At 43.4% G+C, this 20,760-nt stretch overlaps 2 long non-coding RNA genes across 2 annotated transcripts; both read left to right on the forward strand.

Annotated features, from left to right (window-relative positions):
* The first annotated feature begins 1,569 nt into the window (after positions 1-1,569).
* On the forward strand, positions 1,570-2,339 carry LOC132875366 (uncharacterized). The gene is made up of 3 exons (XR_009651806.1): positions 1,570-1,956; positions 2,071-2,193; positions 2,286-2,339. It is a non-coding gene; the product is annotated as an uncharacterized LOC132875366 (long non-coding RNA).
* Positions 2,340-2,443: 104 nt separating this feature from the next.
* On the forward strand, positions 2,444-3,261 carry LOC132875365 (uncharacterized). The gene is made up of 3 exons (XR_009651805.1): positions 2,444-2,472; positions 2,568-2,752; positions 2,882-3,261. It is a non-coding gene; the product is annotated as an uncharacterized LOC132875365 (long non-coding RNA).
* The last annotated feature ends 17,499 nt before the right edge of the window (positions 3,262-20,760 follow it).

The raw sequence follows: 20,760 nt of genomic DNA on the forward strand, positions 1-20,760 counted from the left end.
GTGACGTCCACCCATTTTCGCTAACTCCACCCAATGTGTCCACCCACTTCCAGCCAGCACAGTTCAGCGCGGTTGTAGTCGAAATGCAACTCCAACAGCCCCGCTCAGCTCGACTCAGCTCGACTCAGCACGGCACGGCTCAGCCGCGTTTGTAGTGGAAAAGCGGCATTAGTAATACTGTAGGTACCTTGGTTTCCCATAAGGGACATATGCCTGTGTATTTACAAGAAAAAAAAAAACGGTTGTTGTTACAAGCTTTATCATTATGTAGTAGCATATGTGGGGTAAGTCGATATATTTTTAGAATTGGATAACTTTTTATGAGGGGGTTCTATCAAAGATATTTAACATTATACAATGTAAACGTTTGTATAGGCGACCTCCCTCCGTCTTCAGTTTGAATTGAATGTGGAATGCTGATTGGCCGCTAGGTTGCCTGACGTCAAGGAGGTGTGGCTGTGAACGCACCCCATTGGCTGGACAAAATGGTTAAATGGCTGCTCTGAATGAATGGAACCACTAGCTACAACTTTGGACGCAGAGAGCTTCTTCTACGTTGACAGCTACTTCACAAGAAGCCTTCTTTACACGACCTGAATCTCATTATCTCTAGCCGCTTTATCCTGTTCTACAGGGTCGCAGGCAAGCTGGAGCCTATCCCAGCTGACTACGGGCGAAAGGCGGGGTACACCCTGGACAAGTCGCCAGGTCATCACAGGGCTGACACATAGACACAGACAACCATTCACACTCACTTTAACACCTACGGTCAATTTAGAGTCACCAGTTAACCTAACCTGCATGTCTTTGGACTGTGGGGGAAACCGGAGCACCCGGAGGAAACCCACGCGGACATGGGGAGAACATGCAAACTCCGCACATAAAGGCCCTCGCTGGCCATGGGGCTCGAACCCAGAACCTTTTTTACTGTGAGGCGACAGCGCTAACCACTACACCACCGTGCCGCCACGACCTGAATCAACTCTTGAAAAGGTAAGATGCATTTTATTGTGGTTGTAGAAAGCCAAGTATTGAATGTTGTGTATGCTTCTGCAAATACTCGCCCCGTTTCCCAACGGCGACTTAGTATAATCTTATATAGTATACTATTGATTTCTCGCTTCGATTTTAATATCCACGGGATACAGTGCCAAACTGAAGATAATAGATCGGGTGCATTTGATTTGTTTCCCTCTTTGGAATTTTTCTAATGGTTTCCACCTCGAAACCCAATGCAAGTTCACTCCCTCATGCAAACACTAGCCTACAGTTTTGAGTTCACGCAACCATTGGCTTGGATTCTCATGTTAATTGATTGTTCTATGCCATAGATTGTATTTAAAGCTATTTTGCTGGGTTGTGTCTGAGGGTGAAATAAACTTGCATTGTGTTTCGAGGGGAAACAGGAATTTCAAATAAAGAACCACATCGAATGCTTCGCCGCCATTTTTGTTTACAAATTCGGGGGGTATGGCGCGAAGCATTCTGGGTAGTAGGCAAAGGTGCAAAGGGGATTGTAATAACTCAAGAATTTTTTTTCATCCTGTTAATGTCTCAATAACTGTACATACCACCACACAAAGGTGACCAACATTCTTCTGTTACACGTTTGCTTTGCTTTCCTGCTCTATTGAACGTGATGCTACTGATGTCATGTTTGTCAATGCATATTCTTCTCATTCGCAATTTTTACCCTATGTTACCCAATGTCTGTGTCATGCAAGTATGGTTGTAAGCTGAAGCACTGAGTAATTTTTATGTTTTTAATTTTTGTCTTCAACTTCGCTTCACTTTTCATTACAACAGGTAGGCATCGTCAAGTAGGCATCGTAGGTCAAGTCATCTTGCATAGTTTGGCACTAACATCTTTATGGAATAACCTGTTGCAAGTTATGTGACTGGTTTGATGGGTTCTTGTACCTTTTTCAGGTTGGCAGATGCCTCCACCCCCATCATGTAAGTTTTTTTTTTTGGTCAGTTGTGTGATATATTAGCATGGATTTGTTTTTAAATTATATTCATAAGAAGCCCACCATAAAAGACTGACATTTGTATCATTTTTATTTTCAGACGTGTCAACGCCTCAGATGCGCATAGGCACCAGTCCATCAAGGTCTTCCTATTCCAGTCGACCACCAAGCTGGTTCACATGGGAAGAATCCCTAGAGGGATCATCATACCCATCAGTTCAAGGTACATTTGTTTCGAATTTTACATTTACAATCTGATTACAAGTTCCTTACCAAGAAAGCAAACACTAACATTTTTCTTTTCAAAAACTCCAGAAAGGACCCATGGTAATGAGGAGGGGGCTTCAGTCTTGGACGTCGTAAAGAAACGCAAGTACTTAAACACTTTAGATGTTCACATAGGGAAAGTATATTGGGTATAAAAACTATAATGAATTTCATCTCAATTCTTCTTGTAGTGCTGGAGGAAAGAGTTATGGAGAGGTTGATGACCTGGAGAGAAGTAAGTACTTTATACACATTTTTATACACAGATTTTCACATATGAGAAGTATATTATGTACAAACTAAAATGAATTCCATCACAAATCTACCTAGCTGTAGAAATACACATGGAGCGGCTAGGAAGAAGAATGGAGGCCATGGAGAGGAAGATGGAAGAAATGGAGGGGACTGCACTGACATCCTCTCAGAGTGTGCAGGAAACTTTGCTGTTGGCCCCCTGCAGCACAGTGGAGGAGCTAGACAGGAGTCTGGCTTCAACGGAGAGAAGAAATCAAATGGTAATTAATTGGCCATAACTATACATAACATAAATTGTCATTGGTAAGGTACTGATTTGCTTAATGAAAGTAGACCATATAAGCTCTCCACATTCATTTTCATTGTATACTAATTTTTTTTTTTTGCAGCAACATTTCCTTGCAAGCCTAGGAGGGGCTAACCCGGGAGCAGCCATTCGGCGAATTCTTCGCCGAATGGCGACCAATGCTGTACTGGCTGAGTATAGACCCCTTCGCAGTAAACGTCATTCATACGTAAGCGGAAATTGTGCGCAGCCTGGACCCAAAAAAGACTCAGAAATGCCTAGTTGTTGTGTTGTCGGGTGTCAGAATCGTAGCAGTGATGGGGTTAAAATGTTCAGAATTCCAGCAGGATTTCACCCATTCCAAAAAAATCACCGACGTCTATGGCTACAAGCCATCAAACGTGTAGACTGGGATGAAAGCACCATCAAAAATGCGTGGGTTTGCAGCGCCCACTTCATCACAGGTAAGATCAGGCTATTTATTAAATCTTTCTTTTTTATTCTTTCTAGTCTTCGTTTATTGATGTAGCAGAATACTTTGGTAACGTTTGTCTGATTTAGCTGGGTCATAGTTACACAATGTAATGAATATTGTTAGCATGTTAACTTAGCTTTGCATGCAGTTTTGTTTGTAGGAGAGGTCTCGCTTGACTCAAGCAGTCCAGATTTTGTGCCATCATTATTTGTGTATGCCGAAAATCACAATTTTAAAGGCGTCACGCAGTGGCAATAAAAGTCGCATTATTCTGCACCAGAATGCTTTCGAGATTCGAAATAAATTGACCGTCGATTTTTCAAAAGCTTCCCGCGGTTGTAATTGGTCCTTATTTGATCATGCCCATCACTTGAAATTTTCTGCGTTCGCAGCGCCCCCTCTCGGTCAATGGAACAGCTGCGTGACGTCATACCAGTAACCACTCGGTGCAGTTGCAATGACGGACACACCAGAAAATAGGAGCGATGCTGAGGAAATTAGCTTTGATTTTACCGATACAGAAGAAGAAAATGGCCCACAAGTAGAGATTTTGACAGCTGAATGTCCTGGTGGTATCCAGCCTTACAGATTTGAACCTGAGCGCTCATCTTCAGAAGAAAATGAGGACGAGAATGAAGACTTGTTTTGGTTGGTTTCTCTGACTAAATCACTACTTATGTGTATTTTTAAAGACCATTTTCACTTGAATTAGAATGCTGTGTGATTAATCTATGATTATGTGTAATACTGATAGCTGTAGGGGGTGAAAGTATAGCTAGAAAGATTGAATTCTAGCAACTTGACAGCTTGCGATCTCGCGAAATGCAGTGGGCCTTCTGATACAGTAGACCCCTTGATATTCCAGTTTTCATCATTTTCCTTTTATTGCGGTTGATTTTAACTTGATATTCAGTATGTTATAGGCTGGGAGTATTGAGCTTTGTATTGCATTGTTTAGTAAACGTACAATCATCAGTAATAAGTGATAATTATTAGTTAAAGGCAGCTCTGTGGCATAAATCTTTCAATTAATCTTCTGTCATCCATTTGCTAAAATTATGTGCCACATGTGTTATCAAGACAACACTTCATGTGACAAAGAAAGATATGACAAATACATAAATGTATGAACATAATTTTGTACAATTAATGATTGATACATAGAAACACTTAAAACGTGTGTGGCAGCAGGGGCGTGGTCAAGCGCCGGTCTGTGACAGGAGGGCGGAGCCAGGGAAGGTGAGTGGCAGAATCATTACACCTGACGGTAATTAACCTGTGTTTTCCCAGTCACCGCGCCCTATTTAAGGAGGCAGAGGGAGAGCAGAGAAGAGCTCATCCCGGGACAAGAACACAGTGTGTGTGTTTCGCTATCAGATTAAAACTGGCGGTTATACTGAAAAGTCTGGCAATAAAAAGCCGATTTGCATCTGAAGCGTTGTCCTGCCGTCCTCTGTGCTCCACCCACACTTCAGAGAGCTCTGCAGTGGTGCCAAAACCCGGGACAAGGTGGAGCACCAACCTCGCAGCCCCATGGAATCCTCCCCGTTCGCGGACCTGGTCCACGCCCTCGCCACGGCTCAGCAAAGCCAGCACCAGGCGCTCGTCACGCTCCGAAAGGAGCAAGAGCGGCGCTTCGAAGCCCTGGCGCTGGCCCAGCAGGAAGATCGCGAGGCGTTCTGGCATCTCCTCGCGTCAGCGGGGTCCACCAGCGCCCCGGCTGCGGGCCCGTCTCCCCTCACCGTGACCAAGATGGGCCCGCAGGATGACCCCGAGGCGTTTCTCACATTGTTCGAGCAGGTCGCCGAAGCCTCGGGGTGGCCGATGGAGCAGCGCGCGGCGCGCCTCCTCCCCCTCCTGACGGGAGAGGCGCAGCTGGCCGCGCTATAACTCCCCGCCGGCTGGCCTACGCGGACCTTCGCCGGGCCGTCCTCCAGCGCGCGGAAGCGCTGGCGCTGTTGTTCTGGCGTGCACCCCACGCGCTGGAGGACGGCAAGGTTGCTCCACCTTGTCCCAGGTTTTGGCACCACTGCAGAGCTCTCTGAAGTGTGGGTGGAGCACAGAGGATGGCAGGACAACGCTTCAGATGCAAATCGGCTTTTTATTGCCAGACTTTTCAGTATAACCGCCAGTTTTAATCTGATAGCGAAACACACACACTGTGTTCTTGTCCCGGGATGAGCTCTTCTCTGCTCTCCCTCTGCCTCCTTAAATAGGGCGCGGTGACTGGGAAAACACAGGTTAATTACCGTCAGGTGTAATGATTCTGCCACTCACCTTCCCTGGCTCCGCCCTCCTGTCACAGACCGGCGCTTGACCACGCCCCCGCTGCCACAATGTGTTTTTAAAAAAATTATTTTTTTCTATCAATACCTAGCCATGACCTTGAAATCAGATCCATTGATAACAACAGTCACAAATAGTGTTCAGTGTTCCTTGTTACAGCCAAACACAATACACCGATTAGGCATTTTGTATCACAGAATATTAATACATCATTTCATAGTGTTTTGAGTGTTCAAAACTATCCACAAACTGAATAAATCCACAAAATCCGCGATGTAAACAACTCTGGTAAACGCACGCTATAGAGAAAACATGGGGACAGGCCAGCATCACCCAAGGGAGGTTACTGGTATGACGTCACACATAAGTTGACCTAGTTAATGGCTGGCTGCCTAAATTTGGCTGTGCGCGTCAACTTTAAATGCTTGTAGCAGACGCATCGTGACACTGAGATCGCGGGAAACCGAGGGGCTTGAATAACCCACCAAACCCGACATTTTGACACATGATATAGCCTGATTGCTGAAATTACCGCACGACGCCTTTAAAGCAAGGATGGAAAGGTAAAATTGTGTGCCCTCACTCTAAATGCCAACTTACGTTGACTGCTCTAACCTAGCTCCCGCCCCGCTCCCGCCCCGTTCAGTTTCATTTCTGCTCTCTGCCTCTCGCTTTTTACGCAGCTCTGATTTCTCTTAGCTGCACTCTTTACACTATCATTACTTTCATGCCATTACCTCCTGCAAATTGCTGTTTAGTGTTGGTATTTGCTGTTGTAGCTAAAGCCACATTGCCATCACATCACTGGCATAATTTGATTAAAACAAAATGAATATGAATGTCCCATTGTTAATCAAGTTGTACATGCTCGCACATAACATAGTCATATGGATCTAAAGACTTGTAGGCACGAAGTTTTTCGTGGGTCTACACTGAAGTCTTGTCAAGTCTTGTATACCAGGGAACTTACTAACATCGTCCGTCCACTCTTTTATTAAATACGGATCCGGTAGGCGATGTCCACTTGTTAGAGTTAACTTATTTATGTAGCATTCTCGATCTTGTAACGACAATTGTTTTGCATAATCTGACAGCTCATAATGTCGGTCTATGGGCAGCGCCATTGTTTCTGGGTCCAGGCTGCGCGCGCATCCTGGCAACGGTCGGTTTGTTTACAAACATGCGAAGGGGTCTATAGCCTGAGGGGGAGAAGAGCCAAAAGGCCCTTCCAGAACCTCACTCTGTGCAAAATTGTAACGGGCAAGTGTTTATATTATTCACATCAGTGTTATGCCAAACTTGACTTAGATTTAGATGTGTAACTTTTTTTTTTTACTTCTACTTGTAGCTGCCTGCATGCAAAACTTCCCTGGCCAAAAAAAAGTGGACATCGAGGAGTGCATCGGGCATGCCCTAAAGTTCGCGCCACACAGACGGTAAATTAAATTTTATCAATCGCTGAATATTCACAGTAATTAAATAAAATGTTGTGGTCTGTACTAGGGTGTATTTAAAGTTTTTGTTTCTTATTCTTTTTAGGTCAGCTGGTCCTCAAGAGTAAAGACCCTGGAGACCCAAGACACACTCACTTGAAGACCCAAGACACACCCACTTGAACACAAGATCCAACACTTTATTTTTAAAAGCATTTTTTATTGTTGTTATTCTTTTTGTTTTTAAATTATTTTATATATCACTGTTTTTACATTGTTTTAATATATTGCTTTTTATTGCTCTGGATAGTTTTTTTGAAATGTCCATTTTAAATTAAACTTTCATGTCCTGCAAAATTTGCCTGGTTATTCATCACTGATTACATTGACAGTATTATGGTAACATTGAGGGAGCCAAACATGCAACAATGTTGAAGGAATGTTAGGGGAACACTGAGGGGACCAAACAGGGTTACAAGTTTCTACAAGGTTCTTCAAGTTTGGCATAACACTGATGTTACAGGAATGTTGTGGGGGAACCTTGTGGGAACCAACACACAATGTACAAGGTTGGGGGGAACGTTAGAAGAATGTTTATGGAACAAAAAAAAAAAATGTAACCGCAAACATTATTGGAACGTTGCTGCAACAGCTAACGTTTAGGGAACGAAAAAAAAATTCCAAAAAAACCAAGTGACAACCTTCACACAACCAAAAGTTACTTTCAGGGAACGTAACGGGAACCAAAGGCTTCCGGGAACGTTCTGGGAACGTAAAATTGTTAGTAGTGCCACTTATAAGTGGTATCCAGCCACCCATTCTCAATAACACTTATGCATTGTGGGAGTTAACTTCAGCTCACTCACTGTGGGCAGTGAGTGAGCTGAAGCCAATCTGAGCTGTCATCTTAAACCCAGACACTGCAAAGAAAGGCCCTGGTTGACTGGTAGGTTTGAACCTGGAATCTGCTTGCTGTGAGATGACCGTGCTAACCACTGCACCACCTTGTTACCTATAGGTGGTATGGTAGGTTTAAATAATTATGTGTATATGACTGGTATGTGTGTGTCTGGCTCTGATAGCAAAACTATCATAAGACCCTGGACTCACACTCCACTCTCATTCCCTGCAGCGGGCAGCTGCTTTTATCAGACTGTTTGCAGCCTTATTAAGTTATTGACTTGTGTGAAATGTCCCCTTTCCAAACTTAAATTCTTTTTAGAGATTAGTTCTTTCTCTGTTCCAGTAGTGATATGAACCACTTATATAGAGACTCCAGGTCCTCCAGTGTGATTGGCCATGCCCACTATAAATGAAAGGAGATCTGGTATATTAAACTTGAAATAATCTAAGAATATTCAGTGTGAAGGCTAAGTTAATATAGATTGTCATTAGAAGGCATTGTCTAAAACCGGAGCTCCTAATGAGTGTCTGAGCAAAATATTTGCAAGGGCACAAAATCAACCTGAATAGAATTTTGTCCAATACGTCCCACAGATGCTTGATCAGATTGAGATCTGGGGAATCTGGACACCAAATCAACACAACCAAATGACACAAGACCTGCCATGTTGGAGATGCCCTGACTCAGTCACCACAATCGCATCACAATGTAGCCCTTGTCAAAGTTGCTCAGATCCTTACGCTTGTCCATTTTTCTTGCTTCAGAAACATCAGCTTTGAGAGCTGACTGTTCAAAATCAAATGTTACAGAAAAATGTTCATCAGTAAATAAAGCAGAATACTCAGTAGGAGACCACTTTTCAAACAAAAACAGTATGAAGGCTACTGGGTTTTGCATGCAAAACTAAGAAGCGAGTGTGACTGTGGCTGGTTCTGCAAGAAGCTCAGTAAAACTTATCATTTAATTTCCTTATAAAGTGACAGAAATTGTACCCAAGATGGTGGATGGAAAGGTGAAAAAGGGAATGAGGATAATCGTGTCACTGATGGATGGACAGGATTGAGTGAAAACTAAATAGATGCTGCATTATTGTCAGAAAACAAGAACTGCACAGACCAAAGCAATACATTTTTTGGATTTTATTTAAAGCATAGGGTCCTCACACCAAATATTGGCTTTGTTTCATTTGATTATTATTGTTTACTGCTCTTTATATAATTTTTTTTAACGTAGAAAATTTAATTTCATTATTTTTGAAGGCATCTTTGCTCTTACAGCATGTCGTGTGTGATATATAAACATAAACACAAACACAACCCCAATTCCAAAAAAAGTTGGGAGCTGTGTAAACTGTAAATAGTTTTTATTTGCTGACATACATAGAGATGCTGATTTAAGAAAAAAAATTAAGCGGTCTCTTCATTCTTTCCAGAGTTGTAGTATGAATGGAAGCCAGTCAGTCAAATTTACATTACTTATCTTATGTGCAAATTTACTCACACACAGGAGAACAAGTACAACCCCAGTTCCAAAAACACTGAGACACTGTGTAACCTGTAAATACAAACAGAAGGCGATAATTTGCAAATCATGGAAACCCCAGACTTCATTGAAAATAGTACAAAGACAACATATCAAATGTTGAAACTGAGAAAATTTATTGTTTTTTGAAAAATATATGTTCATTTTGAATTTGATGTCAGCAACACATTTTAAAAAAAGTTGGGACAGGGGCATGTTTACCATCGTGTTGCATCACCTCTACTTTTAACAACACTCTGTAAACATTTGGGACCTGAGGAGACCAGTTGCTGTAGTTTTGAAAGAGAAATGTTGTCCCATTCTTGCCTGATATACAACTTCAGTTGTTCAACAGTTCGGGGCCTCCTTTGTCATATTTTGCACTTCATAATGTGCCAAATGTTTCAAATGGGAGACAGGTTTGTACTGCAGGCAGGCCCGTTTAGCACCCAAATGTTTTTACAATGGAGCTATGCAGTTTTAATGTGTTCCAAAAGCGGTTTGGCATTGTCTTGCTGAAAGAAGGAAGGCCTTCCCTGAAAAAGATTTTGTCTGGATGGCAGCATATTGCTCTTAAACGTGTATATATCATTCAGCATTAATGATGCCTTCACACATGTACATGACAACCTACCCATGTCATGTGCACTAATGCACCCTCATACCATCACAGATGCTGGCTTTTGAACTGTGTGCTGATAAGCCGGATGATCCCTCTCCTCTTCAGCCTGGAGGATGTGATGCCCATGATTTCTGAAAAGAATTTCTAATTTTGATTCATCAGACCTCGGAACAATTTTCCACTTTGCCTCAGTCCATCATAAAAGAGCTTGGGCCCAGAGAAGGTGGCTGTGTTTTTGGATATTATTTATATATGGTTTTACCTTGCATTTGTGGATGCAGTAATGAACTGTTTTCACAGACGATGGTTTTCTAAAGTGTTCTTGAGCCCATACAGTGATTTGGCACTATAGAGATCTTGCATGTGATGTCACAGCCGATCCAGATTGTAACAGACGCCATCTTGTCGGTCAAACGCCATCAGTGTTGCCAGATTTGGTTGAGCGATTTCCACCCAATCACGTTAAGCAAAAAACCGCCCAACAACGTTTTTTCACACGAAAACATTTAATATTTGAATAAACGTGTGTTTAAAAGCATTTACAGTATTATTAGCCCAAATGTAAAATGGTATTTTATCACAGATAAATGACAGTGACACAGAACATGTGAAAAACATACACTCACGACGTAGGCCCACTCATTCCCAGGTTTGAGTGTTGAAACCACAATCTCACAACAATCAGGATAGAAAAAAAACCTAGCCATATAAGCACATGTAACATAGCCTACAGTATATGGCTTTTTACATTAATTAATTAAAAGGCATTATGGCATTAATGAATGAATCAGATATTGTAACTGGCCATAAGTTTTCTTTACGCATAAACACAGGCTATAATTCAGAACAAAAACAGCGCATTAGGCCTACCATCTTCTTTACACATAAACACAGGCTACATATTCAGAACAGCACATTACCATCATCATCAGCTGTTACTCGTACATCGAAGAATTAAACCTCTCCAACAGCTGCTGGGGAGGTCTGAAGGTAGCGGACATCCATCCATTCCTGGACAGGCCGGAGCGGACCTCCATGAGACTGGACAGGAGAGAGAGTCCCATACGATTTCTTGTATTGTCTTTCAAGAGCGCAACTTGGGAAAACGCTCTCTCAACGTACGCATTGGATATGGGCAAAGACAGCAGTCGGATGGCACCCAATGCAAGATCTTGAAAACATGCAGTCCCCCCTGCGTCTTTGAATGCTTCAATCTCCATCCAAAACGTGTCAATGGCCTGGTCGCCTGAAAAACCAGCTGATGCGACATTTCTCCACTGGCACTCCAAGGTGTCAACGGCGCATGTGAAAAACTCCATCGGTAACTCCCTCACCCTTGGTCTGTCCATGGTGGACATAACTGACTTGGGGAGAGCAGCTCCATTTGCCGCAGCATATCCAGTGAGTCAGTTAAGCGCATTTGGTATTGCACCAAAAGTTCTTTGATGAACGCAAAGCACCGCGCGGAGATGGTTTCTTTAATTTCAGGGGGCAGTGCGCTCGCGCTGAGCTCTTCCTGAAATGTGGTGCCCAGGTCAGCGTCTTGAGGTATATGCTGGTTGATGTTAAATTGAGTTCTCTGAGGTGACAGTCGCGGTTCACTCTGAACACACTGGGCTTTGCAACTCTCTTCAGAGTGGACAAGTACAGTCTCTCAGGATCCCGAAAGACACCCAGTGAGTCCCCCATCTCCAGTTGAAAGATCTTATTCACTGTTTTTATTTCCCCCAAGATTGGCCAAAGGAAGTGCATGTAAAGCATGTTTGCTTGATCACTGTACATTTCGCTCAGCAGCCTTGCTGTGTTCAGCACCAGCAGCGACACTAAAGTGCAGCTTCAGTGCATCCCGCTGTTACAAAATTCTGTCGATAGAGTCAGCTACACCTAACCAACGAGTAGTGCATGGTGACAGTAATTTCAGTGGGCTCAGTCCATCATTAAGCGTTTCAAACAGAATTTTGTACTCAGATTGACGCTTGGCTGAGTGACTGAACCAATTGAAGGTCTCCCTTATCATGAAGTCAACATTGCTCGGTAGTTGATCCATAGCCTTCTTTGCCACAATATCCAACGAATGACACATGCATCTGATCAATTTTAGATTGGGCAGCAATTCTTTCAGCAGAGTGAACACCGAGTGGTGTTTCCCTACCATAACACTCGCTCCATCTGTGGCGATTCCCACCATGTTTTTAATGTTCAGGCCATACTCTTTCAGGAAGGTAAGTATTGCGTCTGTGATGGCCCTGGCATTTGCGCTACTCAACTCAACCAACCCCAGATAATAGCTGATGAATTTGCCATGTTTAATGGAGCGGTACTTAATGCATATGCACAACAGTTTGTTGACCGATATATCGGTGGTTTCATCCAAGTAGAGGGAGAATGGGGACTCACCTATGTCGCTCTTTAACTCACTTCTAAAGTGAGGGGCCAGCACTGATTTTATCATGGCTGTGCACTTGGTGCGGTGCATTCTGAATTTCCCAAATTCCTCTTCTAGGATATCCGATAGATCATCCACGGCATTGATTGACGTGTGGCATGCCATGTATGTTGCGAGTCTAATTTCTCTTCTTTTCTGGTCATTGTTGATATTGCCATCAGAACTTGTTGTTGGCCTAGCAAAGGACTTAATGTTAGTGTTCACGTTCGGGAGACAGTTAGCTTTGTGTCTTTTAGTCTCTGCGTGGTCTTTAAGGTCGCTTAGTTGAGCTCGGATCTCGCTTTTGCAGTACTTGCACCGTGCCTTGGACGGATCTTGCAGGACAGGTGCAATCCATGCTTTCAAAGCCTCGTCAGATTCCCACTCCTTTCGATAATGTTTTTTATATTTTCCCCACTTGGATGACATGCTGGCTAGTTTAAAAATGGTTGCGTAGCTGCGCTTAGCTGTAACTATAGAAACATTCTAAAATGTATAATTTTTTTCTCACGTAGGCTGCCTCCATATGGTGGCCATATCGGTCGCCTGCTGTGTGTGATTGTGTGTATATGGATAGGAACACAATTTATTTGATTTGTTTATTTATTGAATAAAATGTATGGCTGGCGTGAGAACAAAACCCCCCGCCCAAACTTGTTGAAAGCAGCCCAAATTTTATTTGCCCGCCCAAGGCTTTTTCTGCCCGTCCGAGGCAGTCAAAAGACGCCCAATTGGGCGGGCACCTGCCCAATCTGGCAACACTGAACCCCATATTTCCACCTTCTACTTCTGGTTCTACTTCTGCTTCTACTTCTACCTTTTCTTCTGGAAAACCCTACTATATACAATTCTACTACAACGGCTGCGGCTACAAGCTCTCCCTACCTGTGCACGTTTTTTATGTTTTTTGTGTGTATTTTTGCGTGTTCTGTACCGGACTTCAATATCCACTACAACCATATGGACTTACTGGACATTGGTTTCCAGCAGAAAATGACGGTTTGTAGTGATTTCCATCGCATGCACAACATTCCAGACGAGATAGCGAGACCAGCGGGGTCTCCGTGGATTGTTATCGGGTCTGGCAGGCGAAGGAGGCGGCATCGGGAGCGGAAGCAAAAGCGAGGCTGCAGGCAGAGCCGGCCTGTTGACTAAGCTCAGAAAACAGCCGCTCAAATCTCCACTGCCAAGCCTCCAATGCCAGATCCATGGTAAACAAGACAGACGATTTGGAATTACAGCTGGAATTACCTTATTCTATTCTATTCTATTCTATTCTATAATTGGCTGGTCAGTGCTATACTAGATACTACTGATATATCTAGTATCAGTACTAGTAATACTTAAGTGACTTACCCGTCCAATGAGGATTGTTATTTTCTTGTTTACAAGATGCCACATCTGAGGGCGGCTGACAAATCCTGAATTTCTGTAAAGATAACTGTCCAGAGATTTATAAGCACGCAGTGCTTCACCACTGAACAGCAAGGGAAAGTTAATGAGGTAATTATACACGTCTGGGTATTCCACCTCTGGCAGTTCAATATCCACTGACACGGTCGTGAAAACTACGTCCGGTAAGCGATAAGGGTCACTAATCTGTAGGTCATTTATTTTAGACATATATCTAATTATCTGTTCATTAAAAAATGAGCCGTGTAGTCCGTCGGTTGAAATTGATCCATTTTGTATACGAGTGCAGCAGTATTCAGCTGTGTTTTTTACCGGCAAGATGGCGGCTGTTTACATTCCGGTCACGTGACTGCAAGATCTCTATAGACACATTTCTGCTTTTAATGCAGTATCACCTGAGGGCCTGAAGATCACAGTCATCCAGTGTCCGTTTTCAGCCTTGTCTCTTGCAAACAGAAATTTCTCCAGAGTCTCTGAATCTTTTAATGATGATATATACCATAGATGATGTGAACCCCAAATTCTTTGCAATTTTATTTAGAGGAACGTTATTCTTAAATTGTTGCACTGTTTGCCCACACAGTCTTTCACAGAGTGGTGAACCCCTCTCCATCTTTACTTCTGAGAGACTCAGCCTCTCTGGGATGCTCCTTTTATACCCATTCATGTTACTGAGTGGGCGGCACGGTGGTGTAGTGGTTAGCGCTGTCGCCTCACAGCAAAAAGGTCCTGGGTTCGAGCCCCATGGCCGGTGAGGGCCTTTCTGTGCGGAGTTTGCATGTTCTCCCCGTGTCCGCGTGGGTTTCCTCCGGGTGCTCCAGTTTCCCCCACAGTCCAAAGACATGCAGGTTAGGTTAACTGGTGACTCTAAATTGACCGTAGGTGTGAATGTGAGTGTGAATGGTTGTCTGTGTCTATGTGTCAGCCCTGTGATGACCTGGCGACTTGTCCAGGGTGTACCCCGCCTTTCGCCCGTAGTCAGCTGGGATAGGCTCCAGCTTGCCTGCGACCCTGTAGAAGGATAAAGCGTCTAGAGATAATGAGATGAGATGAGATGTTACTGAGCTGTTGCCAATTAACACACTTTTTTTCATTACACAAATTTTTCAGTCTTTTGTTGCCCTGTCCCAACTTTTCTGAAACATGTTGCTGACATCAAATTCAAAATGAGCATATATATTTTTCAAAAAACAATGAAATTTCTCAGTTTCAACATTTGAGATGTTGTCTTTGTACTATTTCCAATGAAATATACAGTTTTCATGATTTGTACATCTTCACATTGTTTTTATGTATGTTTTACAGTGTCCCAACTTTTTTGGAATTGCGATTTTACACTCACACTCTCTCTCCACTTTATTAGGAACACCCATACACCTGCTGTTTTATACAGTTATCTAATCAGCCAATCTCTTGACAGCAGCACAATGCATAAAATCATGCAGATACAAATCAAGAGGTTCAGGTAATATTCACTTCAAACATCAAAGTGAAGAAAAATTGTGATCTCTATGACTTTCACTGTGGCATGGCTGTTGTTGCCAGATGGACTGGTGTGAGTATTTCTGAAACTGCTGCTCTCCTGGGGGTTTCACAAACAGTTTTTAGAGTTTACACAGAATGGCATGAAAAACAAAAAGCACTGAGTAAGTGACAGTGCTGTGGGTGGAAAAGTCTTGCTGATAAGAGAGGTCAGAGGAAAATAGCCAGATTGGTTTAAGCTGCCAGGAATGATATAGATCCCTTGTGCATGACATCATGCATCACATGATGATTTCTCCTGGGGGACAACCAGACACCTTGCTTTTCTGTAACCAAGGTTTAACCTGTTTTAAATATGGTTCATTCAAATAGAGAAAAAGATAAAAGGCTGTAAAGCCTTTTAGTTCCAGGTCTACCTGGAACTTTGGCTTGAACTTCTGATTGTGGCTTAGGAACTTGATTTGGGCTTTTCTTTAGAAAGGAAATATCTCTGATCTGGGAGTAGGAGATTTTTTCATAGCAGTAAGAAAAACCCAGTACACCTTTTGATCTGTAACTGTCAGTCAGGGTATCTGCACATTTTTCAAGTACAAATTTAAAGACTTTTAAGACCTTTTCAAGACCTCTAAATGGAAAAATTAAGACTGTACCATGGCAAAGAAAATGATAAATATGACAACTTAAAACGGGCGGCACGGTGGTGTAGTGGTTAGCGCTGTCGCCTCACAGCAAGAAGGTCCTGGGTTCGAGCCCCGGGGCCGGCGAGGGCCTTTCTGTGTGGAGTTTGCATGTTCTCCCCGTGTCCGCGTGGGTTTCCTCCGGGTGCTCCGGTTTCCCCCACAGTCCAAAGACATGCAGGTTAGGTTAACTGGTGACTCTAAATTGACCGTAGGTGTGAATGTGGGTGTGAATGGTTGTCTGTGTCTATGTGTCAGCCCTGTGATGACCTGGCGACTTGTCCAGGGTGTACCCCGCCTTTCGCCCATAGTCAGCTGGGATAGGCTCCAGCTTGCCTGCGACCCTGTAGAAGGATAAAGCGGCTAGAGATAATGAGATGAGATGAGATGAGACAACTTAAAACTGTTTTCTGCAATAGTTTTTTTTTGACTAACTTTAAGAAGAATGCACACAATTGGTGAACAATAGGGTGCATCATGCAAACAGCTGAAGCAAAGTCGTGTGTTTTGGGCCTGCAGAACTACTGTAACAGCAAGGAGAAGGATCCATTTCTTGTTTTCTTTCTCTCTCTCTTCCCCCCCATCTGTCCCTCTGAGATACATGTTGATCCTGGGATTGAGATGCTGGCCTCTTCTGCCCCTCGGACCTGCTTGATCCATCCTGGTGCCCTGTGTCTGGTCGGAGTTTTATCACCCCACTCCTGTGAAGGACGGCCCCATGAGGACAGTTGAGGGTTATACCTGTTAAAACTGTTAATATTATAGTCAGGCTATCTGTTGTTGCCCAAATGAGGATGGGTTCCCTTTTGAGTCTGGTTCCTCTCGAGGTTTCTTCCTCATGTCGTCTGAGGGAGTTTTTCCTTGCCACCGTTGCCACAGGCTTGCTCATTGGGGATAGATTAGGGATAAAATTAGCTCATGTTTTAAGTCGTTCAAATTCTGTAAAGCTGCTTTGCGACAATGTTTATTGTTAAAAGCGCTGTACAAATAAACTTGATTTGATTTGATTTGATTCAATCAATGGAATGACAATCAGGTGTGAGTGGGAATCCTGTTTTATTTAAAGAACAGGGATCTATCAAAGTCTGATCTTCACAACAAATGTTTGTGGAAGTGTATCATGGCACAAACAAAAGAGATTTCTGAGGATCATAGAAAAACCATTGTTGATGCTAATCAGGCTGGAAAAGGTTGTAAAACCATCTCTAGAGAGTTTGGACTCCACCAATCCACAGTCAGACAGAATGTGTAGAAATGGAGGAAATTCAAGACCATTGTTACCCTCCCCAGGAGTGGTTGACCAACAAAGATCACTCCAAGAGCAAGGTGTGTAATAGTCGGTGAGGTCACAAAGGACCCCAGGGTAACTTCTAAGCAACTGAAGGCCTCTCTCACATTGGCTAATATTAATGTTCATGAGTCCACCATCAGGAAAATACTGAAAAACAATGGTGTACATGGCAGGGAGAAAGCCACTGTTCTCCAAAAAGAACATTGCTGCTCATCTGCAGTTTGCAAAAGATCACGTGGACAAACCAGAAGGCTATTGGAAAAATGTTTTGTGGACAGATGAGACCAAAATAGAACTTTTTGGTTTAAATGAGAAGCGTTATGTTTGGAGAAAGGAAAAAACTGCATTCCAGCATAAGAACCTTATCCCATCTGTGAAATGTGGTGGTGGTGGTAGTATCATGATTTGGGCCTGTTTTGCTGCATCTGGGCCAGGATGGCTTGCCATAGTTAATGGAACAATGAATTCTGAATTATACCAGTGAATTCTAAAGGAAAATGTCAGGACATCTGTCCATGAACTGAATCTCAAGAGAAGGTGGGTCATGCAGCACGACAACGACCCTAAGCATACAAGTTATTCTACCAAAGAATGGTTAAAGAAAAATAAAATTAATGTTTTGGAATGGCCAAGTCAAAGTCCTGACCTTAATCCAATCGAAATGTTGTGGAAGGACCTGAAGCGAGCAGTTCATGTGAGGGTAACCCACCAACATCCCAGAGTTAAAGTTGTTCTGTACAGAGGAATGGGCTAAAATTCCTCCAAGCCGGTGTGCAGGACTGATCAACAGTTACCGGAAACATTTAGTTGCATTTGTTGCTACACAAGGGGGTCATACCAGATACTGAAAGCAAAGGTTCACATACTTTTGCCACTCACAGATATGTAATATTGGATCATTTTCCTCAATAAATAAATGACCGAGTATAACATTTTTGTCTCATTTGTTTAACTGGGTTCTCTTTATCTACTTCTAGGACTTGTGTGAAAGTCTGAGAATGTTTTAGGTCATATTTATGCAGAAATACAGAAAATTCTAAAGGGTTCACAAACTTTCAAGCACCACTGTAAAGATTTTTTGGTCATTCTTTGAGTTCTGAAATTCTGGAATAGAATATTGATTGTATTCAATCACATGACTTTTCCTTGTGGGTTTACTTCTGGTGAATGAACTGATTTGGCTGTTATTATGCAAAGAGCTAGTGAAACTGTCTTTTGACTAATTTTGCAGTTTAGAGGCCAATGCACGTTCAAAATACCACCAGAAAGTTGCTCTTTGTGATGGGCTAGATCCCGATATGCTAGTAAAGAAGGATTTTTAAGATGATTTGAAAAATTATTGATCCGTTGAGTTCTATGATATCTCAAACTATGTGCTGCTGCAGACATCATTCTAAATGGACAAACAAATGAAAGCCTGGAAGAACATGGAGGTGTGCAATTTTTTTATGTGGCTAGGTTAAAAATTTGAGGATCAAGATACAAGATAAATCCTGTATTGTTTTTGCCTGGGTAAGTAGACAGTTTTGGGCTTTCTGTATGTATCTTTCTGGTGGTTGCTAGGATGCTACAAGTTTGAGTATCAGGTGTAAACAAACCACAGCTGCTCGATTCTCAATCCTCCCTGCTCTTCTCTTCCAGCAAATAATAAAAAAAAAAATTAAAACAGAGAAAATGCAGTGAGAAGGTGCATTCCAACATCTATTTAGGTAACTGTGGCAGTGGGGGTGTGGTCAAGCATTGGCTGTGAATGGCAAGGAGTCAGGTTGAACCAGTAGATAACAAATGCACCTGTGTCAAATTACTGGCTGTCTATTAACCTATGTTTCTGTGTATCTTTCAGACAGGCAGGAACGAGAGAGATACCCCATCGTGTGTGTGTAGTGTGGTTTCATTAATAGTCACTGAAAAGTATGAACAATAAAAAGCACACACCTGTTCTGAAGCCTGCTCCCAGTTCCTCTGTTTCCCAATGTCAAACAGTTGTTACACTGGTGCCCAAACCCGGGACTGAGGAACAAATGCCACCATGGAGTCTGAACCAGTCAGAGAGTTCCTCCAGATGCTCGCCAGTGACCTCCAGCATCAGCATCATGCCCTCGTCATGCTGTCAGTAGATCAGGAGCAGCGCTTCCGGGCTCTGCTTGAGGCCCAGGCAGAAGACTGACATGTGATCTGGAGCTGGATCCAGTCAATGAGTGCCCCAGCGATCATCCCTGCGGCAAGCATGCCCATCCAGCTGGTCAAGATGTTTGATTGTGTCATGGAGGCAAGCTCATGGCCAACCTCACAGTGGGCAGCTCGCCTATTGCTGCTCCTGTCGGGGGAAGCCCAGCTCCTGGCTCGGCAGCTCCTGGCCACCAAGCATGCTGGAGTACTCCAACCTGAAGTGGGCCAGCTGTGGCCCAGAACAGCAGTGCCAGTGCTTCCACTTGCTGGCATGTGGTGAAGTGGGCCGGCTGTTTGCGTTCAATGCAACAGCTTGGGGATGCTTGCTGACAGTGGCTGCTGGCAAGTGAGTGTGACATTGAGACCATCACTGAGAAAGTGGCACTGGAGCAGTTTGTCACCCAACTGTTGAGTGAGATGTCAACATGGATCCAGTATCACTGAGTAGCTTTCACTGGAGGAGGCGGTCTGGCTGGCCGAGGACCACCTGATGGCATTTCTGGGAGCAGGTGCTCCTGCAGCTTCTCTCTCTCTCTCTCTCTCTCTCTCTCTCTCTCACTTTCATTTTCTCCCCTCCCTCTCTGTCTCTCTCCTTGCCCCTCCCTTACCCCAGCTCTGCAAAAATTGGGGCCAATTCCCTCGGACCCACTCCCTGCACTCGTGCATCCTCGTGTTTCTTCTCTCCCTTCTCCTTCTGTGTTTGTGTTGCCATTAACCTCCTCTCTCTCTCCACAGGTGGACTCCTCCATGCCCACCAGAACTGGGAGTGAGCCCAGGCAGGTCTCTTGGTGCAGAGGGAAGGTGGGGAATCAGCACTTCTGCACGGAGGTGGGGCTACTGATTCATGTGCCTGATGTACCACAGGCTTTCCCTGATCAAGCAGGAGTGTATAGAATCATTGAGTATTCAAGGGGGTACACATCAGGCTTTGGTGGATTCTGGTTGTAATCAAACCTCCATGCATCTAACCCTAATTCAATACGGGGCACTGGGAAATGCACAATTGGTGAAGGTCAGATGTGTGCACAGTGACATTCACAATATCCACTAATCCCTGTCACTATTCACTTCCAGGGAGAAAAACAGTGTGAAGGTGGCAGTTAGTCCAAGCCTCACCCACTCACTGATCCTGGGAACATTAATGTAACAGTTAGTAAAGTGGTGCTTGAAAGTTTGTGAACCCTTTAGAATTTTCTATATTTCTGCATAAATATAATCTAAAACATCATCAGATTTTCACACAAGTCCTAAAAGTAGATAAAGAGAACCCAGTTAGACAAATGA

The sequence above is a fragment of the Neoarius graeffei genome, chromosome 28 (genome assembly GCF_027579695.1).
Source record: "Neoarius graeffei isolate fNeoGra1 chromosome 28, fNeoGra1.pri, whole genome shotgun sequence".
Classification (NCBI taxonomy): domain Eukaryota; kingdom Metazoa; phylum Chordata; class Actinopteri; order Siluriformes; family Ariidae; genus Neoarius; species Neoarius graeffei.